General features: G+C 50.0%; 1 pseudogene; it reads left to right on the top strand.

Annotated features, from left to right (window-relative positions):
- The first annotated feature begins 495 nt into the window (after window positions 1-495).
- LOC102826600 lies at window positions 496-1,760 on the top strand (annotated as a pseudogene).
- Window positions 1,761-10,678: the final 8,918 nt, after the last annotated feature.

Raw genomic sequence — 10,678 nt, 5'->3', positions numbered from 1 at the left:
TTATTAACATGCAAGTAAAATTATACTGAAGATATTTTAAAAACGGTTGCAACAATACATAAACAGGAAACTACCAGAAACTCATGCCAGATTCAGAAGAGGATGTGGATTAAGGGATATCATTGCTAATATCAACTGGATCTTGACTGACAGCAGAGAATACCAGAAAAATGTTTGTGTTTTGTTGACTGTGCAAATGCTCTTGACTGTGTAGATCATGGCAAACTGTGGATAACATTGTGAAGAATGAGTATTCCAGAACGCTTTATTGTGTTCATGAGAAACCTGTACATCAAAGACTGCAACCTTCAGTTTGGTTTGCACCTTAATGTAAAGAAAACAAAATCCTCACCACTGGACCAATAAATAACATCATGATAAATGAAGAGAAGACTGAAGTTGTCAGAGACTTCATTTTGCTTGGATCCACGATCAGTTCTCTTGGAAGCAGCAATCAAGAAATGCAATGACCTATTGCATTAAGCAAGTCCTGGTATGGCAGGCACTACAGGTAAATGCGCTGGACTGCCCGGTCAGTTTGAACCACAAGGTTGGCAGTTCAAACCCACCAGCTGTGCCTTGAAAACCCTTATACAGGGTCGCTATGAGTCAGAATCGAGTCAATGGTACTTTACAACAAGAAGTTGGTTCAGAGAGTCCTGGTGTGGCTCTGTAGGATAAGCACTCGACCTCAAGGTCAGTTTGAACCATAAGGTTGGTGGTTCAAACTCACCAACTGCTTCTTGCAAACCCGATAGAGGGTCACTATGAGTCGAAACTGACTCGAAGGCACTTAACAACAACAACATTAGGCAAATCTGCACAAGATCTCTTTAAAGTGTTAAAGAGCAAGTTTGAGGACTAGGTGCACCTGACCGAAGCCATGGTATTATTTCAACTGCCTCATATACATGTGAAAGTTGGATAAGGCAGACTGTAGATGAATTGAGCATTTGAATTATGGTGTTGGAGAAGAATATTAAAAGTCTCATGGATTGCTAGAAGAACAAACAAATCAGTGTTGGCAGTGGTACAGCCAGAATGCTCAGTAGAAGCAAGATGATGAGACTCCACCTGACCTCCTTTAGACGTGTTCTCAGGAGGAACCAGTCCCTCGAGAAGCGCATCGTGCTTGGTAAGGAGGAAGACTCCCAAGTAGATGGATTGACACAGTGGCAGCCACAGTTGGCTCAAGCCTAACCATTGTGATTGTGACGCAGGACTGGGCAGGGTTACTGGGAGTCATAACCCACTCAACAGCATTTAAAAGCACAAAAAGTGAAGATGAAAATAACTTTGAGCTCCAGGTTAACAACAGAACATCCGTGGCTCCTCCTTTTGGTCTTCTGTCCGCTAGGCTGGGGGGAAGCGCCTTCCCCACAGGATATCAACGCAGGCCTGAATAAGAAAAACAATTTCTTGCACCTAAGCCCTGGCATATCAGTTATACAGAAATCCCACTTTGGGAAACAGTCTTCAGGAGAGTCTAGATGAGCTCATACAGTTTCAACAGATCACTCCCCAACTTGCCCTTCAAGTTCTCCTTCAGTTTGATAAGGCTACATATTCACCATTGGCTCAGAGGGTCAGGAACAGAGTCAATTTCAGGGGCTGTCTAAATAAGTACAGAATCTGCAATAATGTGTGGACTTTGGTTTAGAATGGTGTTGAATTCAGAAGTGACAGAGCTTATTAAAGTGGATAAAGTGAAAATTGTAGCCTGTGACAGTAAAAATACTGGTTCCAATACTACAGAATGAAAGGGGAAAAATGGCTTTTTCATGGCATCTTCTGTTGTTATTCATCGCTTTTTGAAGAGAAGCATAGAAAAGACTTTTAAAATGTATTCTAACAATGCAGAGATGACTGCACTGTGTTATGTTGTTGTTGTTAAGTGCCGTCGAGTCGGGTCCGACCCAACGGGAGTAGAAAGCCTCATCTTTCTCCCACGGAGCGGCTGGTAGTTTCGAACCGCTGACCTTAAGGTTCGCAGCCCGATTCGTAACCACTACGCTACCAGAGCTCCTTGTTATACTATCGAAGAAATCCAGTAGAAAGACGCTTGTAACTCTAGCCCCTTACAACATGAAGAAACTGTTTTTTTAATGACAAATCAAAAGTGTTGCCTTCCTACACTCTTTAATAAACACATTTGAAAAAAAAAAAAAGAACATCCCAACATGTTGAGCCCTCACTATGTCCTCATTCCTGTTCTGTGTAGATCAGAGCTTCATTCCTTTTTATGGATGAATAATAGCCATCGTATGTAACAATATACTTTGTATCCATTTATCTGTTAATGGACACTTACATTGTGTCCTGTGTCTACTTCATGGCTGTTGTGTTTATGTGGATGTGTTTTCAATTCTCTCAAGTGGATAACTGCAAGTGTATCTTTAAAGGAGATATGTTGCTGTGTGCCGTGGAGTCGGTTTCGACTCATAGCGACTGGCGACCCGACACAGGGTTTCCGAGGCTGTAAATCTTTACGGGAGCAAACCGCCTCATCTTTCTCCCGCGGAACCGCTGGGTAGTTTCGAACTGCTGACCTTGCGGCTCGCAGCCCGATTCGTAACCACTACGCTACCAGAGCAGGCTTGGTGATGCTGTAGTTACCCTACACTGCGGGAGTTCAAACCCACCAGCTGCTCTGGGAGAAAGAGGAGGCTCTATGCTCCCGTAAAGACTTAGTCTCTTAAACTACATATAGGCAGGGTAGCCATCTACTCCGTGGCATGGAGTTCAAGTATCCGGAGGCGTCGACCCCGCAAAAGCTTGAGCCCACGAGTCCGGAATTACCTTCTTTCCGTAACGCCAAGGCTCGCTCGTCACGTGACCAGACGTGGCACATGACAGGGCGCTCAACACCCTCGCAGACGTGTTAATCCTAGTAAGCAGGCGTTATCAGGCTGCCACCTCGAGTGTGCGGGCTCAGGGCCCCTCCCGTGTGAGGGGCGGAGCATCCCGGCGGCGCCTGCGTCTTGGCGGACAGTGGGCGCGCGCCGGGGGTGGGGCCCACACAGAAGCCGGAAGGAAGAAGGAGCAGGGAGGGGCAAGCGAGGGAAGCCCGCCTGACCCAGGACGACCGTCGCTGCCTGATGACGTCGCACAATGGCCGGCCCCCGCGGGTAGTGGAGCCCGTTTGTTCCGCCCGCGTCGCGTCTGAAGCCGAAGCGTGAGAGGAGCGGAAGGGCAGAAGAACGTCTTCTCTGCGCCTCCCCAACTCCAGCGGAGCTGTGGCCCGCTGTCGGTCCTCGCGCTGAGGTGAGCGAGGCCGGAGTGGGAGGCGAGGAGGCCGGGCCGGCGGCGGCGGCGGGGGGAGGAGAAGGCCGTCTCGGCGGCCGGGCGGGAGCGTGGCGGCAACCGGAGCCGAGGCCCCGGCGCCCCACGCCGCCGCCGCCTCGGTGGAGTGCCCCAGGCTGCGCTCTCGGGCCGTGGGGGCCGCGGGTCCCCGAGAAGGGGGACACTGAGCTAGGCACGATCCCGCCTTCCGTCCGCGGACAGCCTCGGCCGCGGGGGCCCCGAAGTCCCTCAGAACACGGGCTTCTCGCGAGCTGCTCTCGCGCCCTGGTGAAGTCTGTGTCTCTGCAGCTGTCAGTTCCCTTCCGGGCCACTCGCGTGGCACATGTTTGCAGCCCACAAAGGGGGCGGCGAGCGGCAGGAAGGTTGCGTTACGGAGTAGGCCGGCCTCAGGTGTGTGGATGGCTCTTTGGGGAACTTTGAGCTCTTTCGAGCCACCTGGAGCTTGCTGCCTCGCCTTCAAAGCGTGCACAGGTTGTCCGTGTTGGCCGTGCCCCAAGACGCTCAGCAGTCAATTAGGAAAGGTAACTTTTGTGACTTCGGAGGCCAAAGGGTGCCGGGCCCCCAGTAAGGCTCGTTGCAACTGTGATGCTGTCAAGATCAAGAGTCTTAAGACTTTCAGACTTAGCTGGTCTTGCTCCCGCTGTAAAACCTTGAGTTTCCCAGGCTACTTTTTGACAGCTGAGTTTAGCAGTCAGAGTGATTGCTCTTTTTAAGCAAAAGTGAGCCAGTCCTCAGATCCAGTTGGGGGACTGGACGAAGGCACTGCAGCATCTGCGCTTCAGATTGTGGGGGTAGCAGTGGGGTCTCATCCCTCCTTTGAGACTATCTTCTGTCATACTGTATGCAGAGCGGTCATTTCCCGAGGTAGTGGGTCAGGATACTCAGGGTGAGCCAGGACTGAGGCCCAGGGAGAAGTGTCACTACCTGATCGTATTAGCTGGGTGAGTCAAAAATTATCCGCACTCTGGCTGTAGATTATTTGAATCAACTTTTAGAAAGGACAAATATATCATTTTCCCATATAATCTCTTTGCTTTTCAGTATACTCTGTCCACCTGTCAACAAGCTTTCGTATTCCCTTATTTAAAAATGTTTTAGACTGAACTGCGAGCCACGAATGCACTGCTGTCTTCACTTCTTCATCAGAGGTGAATCTTCATCCTTGAAGGGCTGCTTTCAGGGGACCAAACAGGTGAAAGTCTGACGGAGCAAGATCAGGACCCTAGGAGGGATGCTCTAACACCTCAAAAAGGACGTTTTTGCAGAGTGTCAACAGTGGGCAGAGGTGTGCAGGCATGCATTGTCATGCAAGATGACAACGCCCTCGGATAGCATCTTCTTGTGTTTAATCTGACGTTTAGGCTTCGGCTCTTCAGTGAGCATCTCACTGTAAGAAGCACTGTTGATTGTTGGACGTTTTTCCTCATACTGTTCCATTACTGGCCACTGAGAATCCCAGAAAACTGTTGAATCCATTTTCCAGCTGATGCTTGACTTTTGAACTTTTTCTTGGTCGGTGACTGAGGATGTTTCCATTCCATACTCTGCCGTTTACTCTCAGGCTCGTAGTGATGAGTCCAGGTCTTGTCACCAGTAACAATTTCTTAAAAGGAACTTGTACCTTTGTTCGAGTATCGGTCCAAATTTTGTTTGCAGATGTCCAAACACTTCTGTTTATGCTCCTCCGTGAGTTGTTTGGGTGCTCATCTTGCTCAGACTTTTTGAAACCCAAGTCTGTGGTGGATGATGTCATAGGCAGAGCTATGGCTGATTTGCAAATGATTTGCCACATAACCCACTATCACTCATCTCTTCAGCAGAATCATTTCACGTGTACTATCAATGTTATCAGCTGTGGACATGGACGGTTGTTTTAATATTACCTGAGTGCGGGTAGTTTCTGACACTATTCGAACGTTCTGAACCTTTAAGTAGAGTTGAGTCTGATCTGGACCCGGTCAGATATGTCCCCAAGACTGGGAGTCCTTGCCAGTGTTAGATGGAAGATGCTCAGGCTTCCTAGGAAGGCTTTGTGGAGTTGTTCCAGAGCGTGGACAGGTAGACTCTGGCCGTGCTAAGGCTGGCAGGGTTTTACTTATCACAGCTACACGTCATCTGAAGGTGAGTGCTTCCTAGCTTTTTTTTTTGGTGCTCCATCCCAGTAAATTTGGGGAAGCTATTGTCAGCCATGGGGATTCTAAGTCCCTACAGGTCTCAGCCTGTACATAGACATTCAAATAGAGACTGCTGTGCTGAAACCAGTTCTGTTTATATGTTATTAATGCTCCTTTGCCAGAACTTCTTTAGCTTTCTGGTTTGGGCTTTTGGGTAGTAAATTTATGTGAGGGCTTCAGAAAGTTGGTGGGGCAAATCCGTTATCTTTTCGTTCTATTTTTCACAAACACTCTGAAGCTGCCACACAGAAGCCATATGAGGAAGTTGGTAGTTGTCAGTAAGCTGACCCCTGGGGCTCATCTCACTCCCCAGACCAGGCTCTGGGTAACTGGTTGTTTCTCAAAAGTCATCCTTCTTCAGTGGGGGGCGGGGGGAGGTGTGCTGCCAGTGAAGAGGTCGACAGCTCTGAAGACCCTGTGCAGGAGAAGTCGCCATGTGCTCTGCACTTGAGCAATGCCCTAGGGGTGGGTGCATGACCTCCCGAGTAGCTTGCTGGGAAAGGAGACCACTCCCTTCCTGTGGCTGCTTTCTGGTCTAGTTGTTCTTAAGTGCCGTCGAGTCGGTTCCGACCCATAGCGACCCTGTACAGGGTTTCCGAGGGTATACATCGATACGCGAGTAGAAAGCCTCATCTTTCTCCCGGATTTCTGGTCTAGTCTTCTGAAAATCAGGCAGTATTTCATTTTCCCAATATGAAGCAGGTACTTTCTTAAGTCATGAGGTTTTGTCCTTTATGCATTTATTCACGCTGCCTGCCAAATGACATGTCAGCCCACCTGAGCAGGTTCACTGTCTTGTGGGTCAAAAGACAGACAATTTGTGCTTCGCCTTGCCATAAGCCCACCACCACTGGGTGGTCATGTAAGCCCAGAGTGAGTTTGATCATGGTGGTCGATGAAGACTTATCTAGAGGACCCTACTTCGCTGACTACACTTGACAGCAGCCACTCCTTCCTGGCACCCTCACATAGAGTACCCCCTCAGCTGTGTACCATAATGACATCTTCTCAAACCACGACACTGGGACGGGGGACATTCCTGCTCTTCCCTCCCACGTGGGGTAGCTCAGTTGCTTCTACTAAACATGTGGACTTGTTGGCATCTGAAAGGTGTTCACGGATGGGTGTGTAGCCTCAGGTGTTGAAATCCAGTTGGTTTCCTAATGAAATGTCAGCTTTTCGGGGCTAAGGGGTGGCTGTGTGCCTGCACAGCTCCTGTTGTCGTCCGTAATTGTACTGCTTTTCAGTCCTGTCTGCACACTGAGTCAGGTGATGGCTCACGGGAGTCAGAGCCGCCCACTCAGCCACCTCATGGTGGTGGGAGTCCTGCAAACAAACAAATGCGGTGCAGCCTAGGAAGTGTGACTACGTAGTAACATACGTATAGGGCAGCTTTCTCTACTCCCGCAGTGCCAGGTAGAGTGGTGTACATCCAGGTTTTTGAGCGGATCCCTGGAAGGTTCCGTGTCACCATGTGAAGAGCGAAGCTGCCCTTTCAAGGGTAGTGGCGCTGCTTGTGAGCACTGGAGACTGCTCCTGAGGTTGGAGATCAGCAGACTCTGAAGGGTTTCTCCTAACTGGATTCATGTTTGGTTTAGGGCCCATGAACAAGTTTAAAATCATAAAGTAAATCATCCCTATTTTGGCCGGGGGTGGAAGGGGAATGGGGAGACTGTGACTGTCAAGAAGTTTAGGAATCCATCTTTTACCATCTTTCCCCAAACTCTTTTTACCCCTACCCCCACCCCATCATTGCCTGCTAGTCTGGATGGAACATATGGTGGCTTTTCCCCTGGATTACAATGCCCGTCTTTAGTTCCAGAAGGGCTAAGGTGGGAGTGTAGATGGAACAGCACACAACCTGACAAGGGAGGCAGGAAAGCCTGCGGGCTTAATAGAAGATGGTCCCAATCTGTGCATGGGTGGTGGTGGTGGTGGTTGGTGGTTAGGTGCCATCGAGTCGGTACCGACTCATAGCAACCTTATGCACAGCAGAATGGAAAACTGCCCAGTCTCTGGCAAACCTCACAGTGTGGCCACGCTTGAGCCAATTGATGCTGCCATTTAGCCAATCCATCTCAATGGGGGTTTTCCTCTTTTCCTCTGACCCTCCACCTTACCAAACATGATATCCTTCTCCAGTGACTGGTCCCTCCTGACAATATGTCCGAAATATGAGAGACGAAGTTTGGCCATCCTGGCCTCCAAGGAGTACACTGGCTACACTACTTTTAACACAGATGTGTTGGTTATGTTCCCCTAAAGAACTTAGAAAGTCCATTTGGAACTTGGGCCACATCTTCCTCTGAAAACAGCGGTTAAAGGTGGGGATGTGGGTGCTTCCGTTTACATACTGTGGGCACTCTGGCTTTCAGAGCTGACCTCTGCCATCTCAGCATGCCCACTCGCCCGTTCTGTGACCTTGGGCTTTCCGTAACAGCATGTGAGCTGAGAGAAATCAGTCAGGTGGCCAGAGTAGAGTAGTCTCTCAGGAAACCGTGGCAGTTGCTGGTCGTATTGAAGACATGGTTTTACTAATCAGGCCATGCAGTGTGTGTGTGAGTGGATTAGTCTCAACTGCTCCCAGAGTCTGGCACCAACTCTGACCAGAGTGTGGTTCCCGTCACGCTCCATTCAGCCACCCGGTGTACAGAGGAAAGTGTGGAGCACCAGAGAGCCAGCCTGGCTCTCAAGAGATGACAGTAGTGGTCTATAAAGGGACGTAACCTGTCCAAGATCCTGAAGCCCACACCAGTAGACTAGCTGATTCAAGTTCTCCTTACAAATGCAAGCTGTCTGTGCCTCCCTTGGTGCCCTACAAAGAAAGCGACATGTTTGTAGACCAATCCCCTCCCTGCGTGCTTCCGACGTTAGTTCACTTCCTTAAGGTTGGGTGTTCTTTATTTTGTTTCTGTTTATTAAAATACAACTTCAGGTTTCTGAGAGTAGAGCTTTTCAGTTAGCACTGGACCAAAAAGTCGGTTTGAACCACAACGTCGGCAGATCAAACTCACCAGCCACTCCTCAGAAGTCCTTTATAAGGCTGCTATGAGTCGGAACCGACTCCACGGCACTTAGCTTCCACATCGTAGTATCAGAAGGTGCTTGGTTGGACCCCGTTCTGACGGCACAGGAAAGAGCAGTGTTGTGCATAGGGCTGCTATGAGGAGTCAGAACCCAGCTCACCAGCCACTCCTCAGAAACCCTATAGAGCGTTCCTGTGGGTCGGAACCGACTCCATGGCACTCCACCGCAACAACCCCTGGTGTGGCGCTGTAGGATCAGCACTGGACTGAAACACACGGTCGGTGGTTCAAACCCACCAGCTACTCCTCAGAAAACCTGCACAGGATGGCTGTGAGTTAGAGCCCACTCAAGTAGCACTCAACAATCACGAGCCCCTGGGCCCCAGAACAGCTTATCGCCAGACTGCAGAGTATGCGAAGGTTCTGCTTAGGGACCCACGCAGGCAGACTTGACACATTTTTTTAAGTGGTTGCACCAAACCCTTGCTCACAACAAAGGTTTCATCACAATCGCCTCTGCGTGCAGCCGTGCATGTTTGAATTCACTGAGAAGGCTGCACTCCTGTAAGCCCAAATAAGAATCATGTGCACCTTGTTTGTCTTCAGTACAGATTTGACTTAAAGACCCAGTTAGGGACTCCGATCTGCACCTGCTGGCCTGATGTATTGCAGGTGGTTTCTGCAAAGTATCAATGGTAGGATTCACAGCTAGCCTGGAGCACATTGAGTTTGCATAACATTTTATTAATTTAAGAGGCATTTGTTTCCAAGGCTGCCATTAGACTATAAAATGTGAGAATCCGAATTTGTCAGGTTTCAGGTTATGATTTGCAGCCTGCCTCCTGGCTCCCCTTGCAGATAAGTTACCCCTGTTGTTATTGTGCCATCGAGTCGGTTCTAAGCCCTCGCGGCCCTGGATAGAGTTTACAAGGAGCGATTGGTGAGCTTCTACCACCGACCTTGTCGTTCAAACGGTTTTGCAGTCTGGCGCATTAACCCACAGCACCACACCTGAAAAGGTCCTCCTCTACCCTTTGATAAGGAGCTCTGGAAGCGTAGTGGTTATGAATCAGGCTGCTAACCTCAGGGTCAGCAGTTTGAAACTACCAGCTGTTCCGCAGGAGAAAGATGAGGTGTTCTGCTCCTGTAAAGATTTACAGCCTCGGAAACCCTGTGTAGGGTTGCTATTGAGTCGGAACCGACTCCACGGCTTGTCACCACCACCACTACCCTTTGATGGAGAAGAGCTTGGACGTACGTTGTAGCAGGAACTCTGGTAAAGGTGGGCACAGAAGATGACCAATTGTTCCTAGAATGATTTGACTCCCTCCTTAGAATTTGCCTCTCCAGCCCAGATATCCCGAGTCAGAAGCTGTTGTAGCTTCCGATTCAGTTTACCTGAACTGGAGAGGCAAATTCTCAGCTGGTGGTTGAACTGGGATGAACAGGTTTTCCACCCTCACCTCACTTTGTTGGTCTGTGTTGAAAACAAAAGGAGCACAGAGGAGCTTGAGGTGGGAAAGCCAGAGGCTGTGCCATCAGAACTAAAATCAGACGAGTCCCACTGAGGGTGGAGTCTTGAACCACGATGTGCTCAGTCTTCCACCTGGACACACCACCGGACAGCGGACAGTGTACAGCTTCTGGTCTCACCCTGAGCACGTGGAGCCTCACGTGCAGCTGGGCTGTGGTGAGAGCTCGGCGTCTTGTGCTCAGCTCACAGCTGCTGCTTCTGATGGAGCCGGTCAGAGGGCAGGTGTTGATAGGAACCACACAGCCCAGCCTGGTCGGCCTGAGAGCCCTCAGCACAACGCTAGACAAGTGGCCCGACGTACTCCATCAGTCAGGGTACCCCCTGGGCCTCGCTCCACTTGAGTTTCAGAACAGGAGCCAGTGTCCTGTGCTGTGCACAGCCTACTGGTCACTTCGTGGGCTGTGAGGAGAAAGGGTTATACTCTCACACTTAGCTGAGTAGAGTCTTGGGGGGCCAGGTTGGTTTAACTGCCTGTCTTTTCCCCCAGGGGTCTGCAGCGTGGGGTCCGGAGCCAGCAGAGTGGGGGTTCTGGTTCTCCCTCTCAGGTCAGGAGCGTGGGCTGTGGGCGGGTGGGTGGACCCCGCTCTGTTTGCAGATCACTGAACCTTTCTTACCTCTGTCCCTTAGAACCGTGGGTTCCG

Source organism: Chrysochloris asiatica, unplaced genomic scaffold (genome assembly GCF_000296735.1).
Source record: "Chrysochloris asiatica unplaced genomic scaffold, ChrAsi1.0 scaffold00037, whole genome shotgun sequence".
NCBI lineage: Eukaryota > Metazoa > Chordata > Mammalia > Afrosoricida > Chrysochloridae > Chrysochloris > Chrysochloris asiatica.
This window is presented reverse-complemented; position numbering and strand designations above follow the sequence as displayed.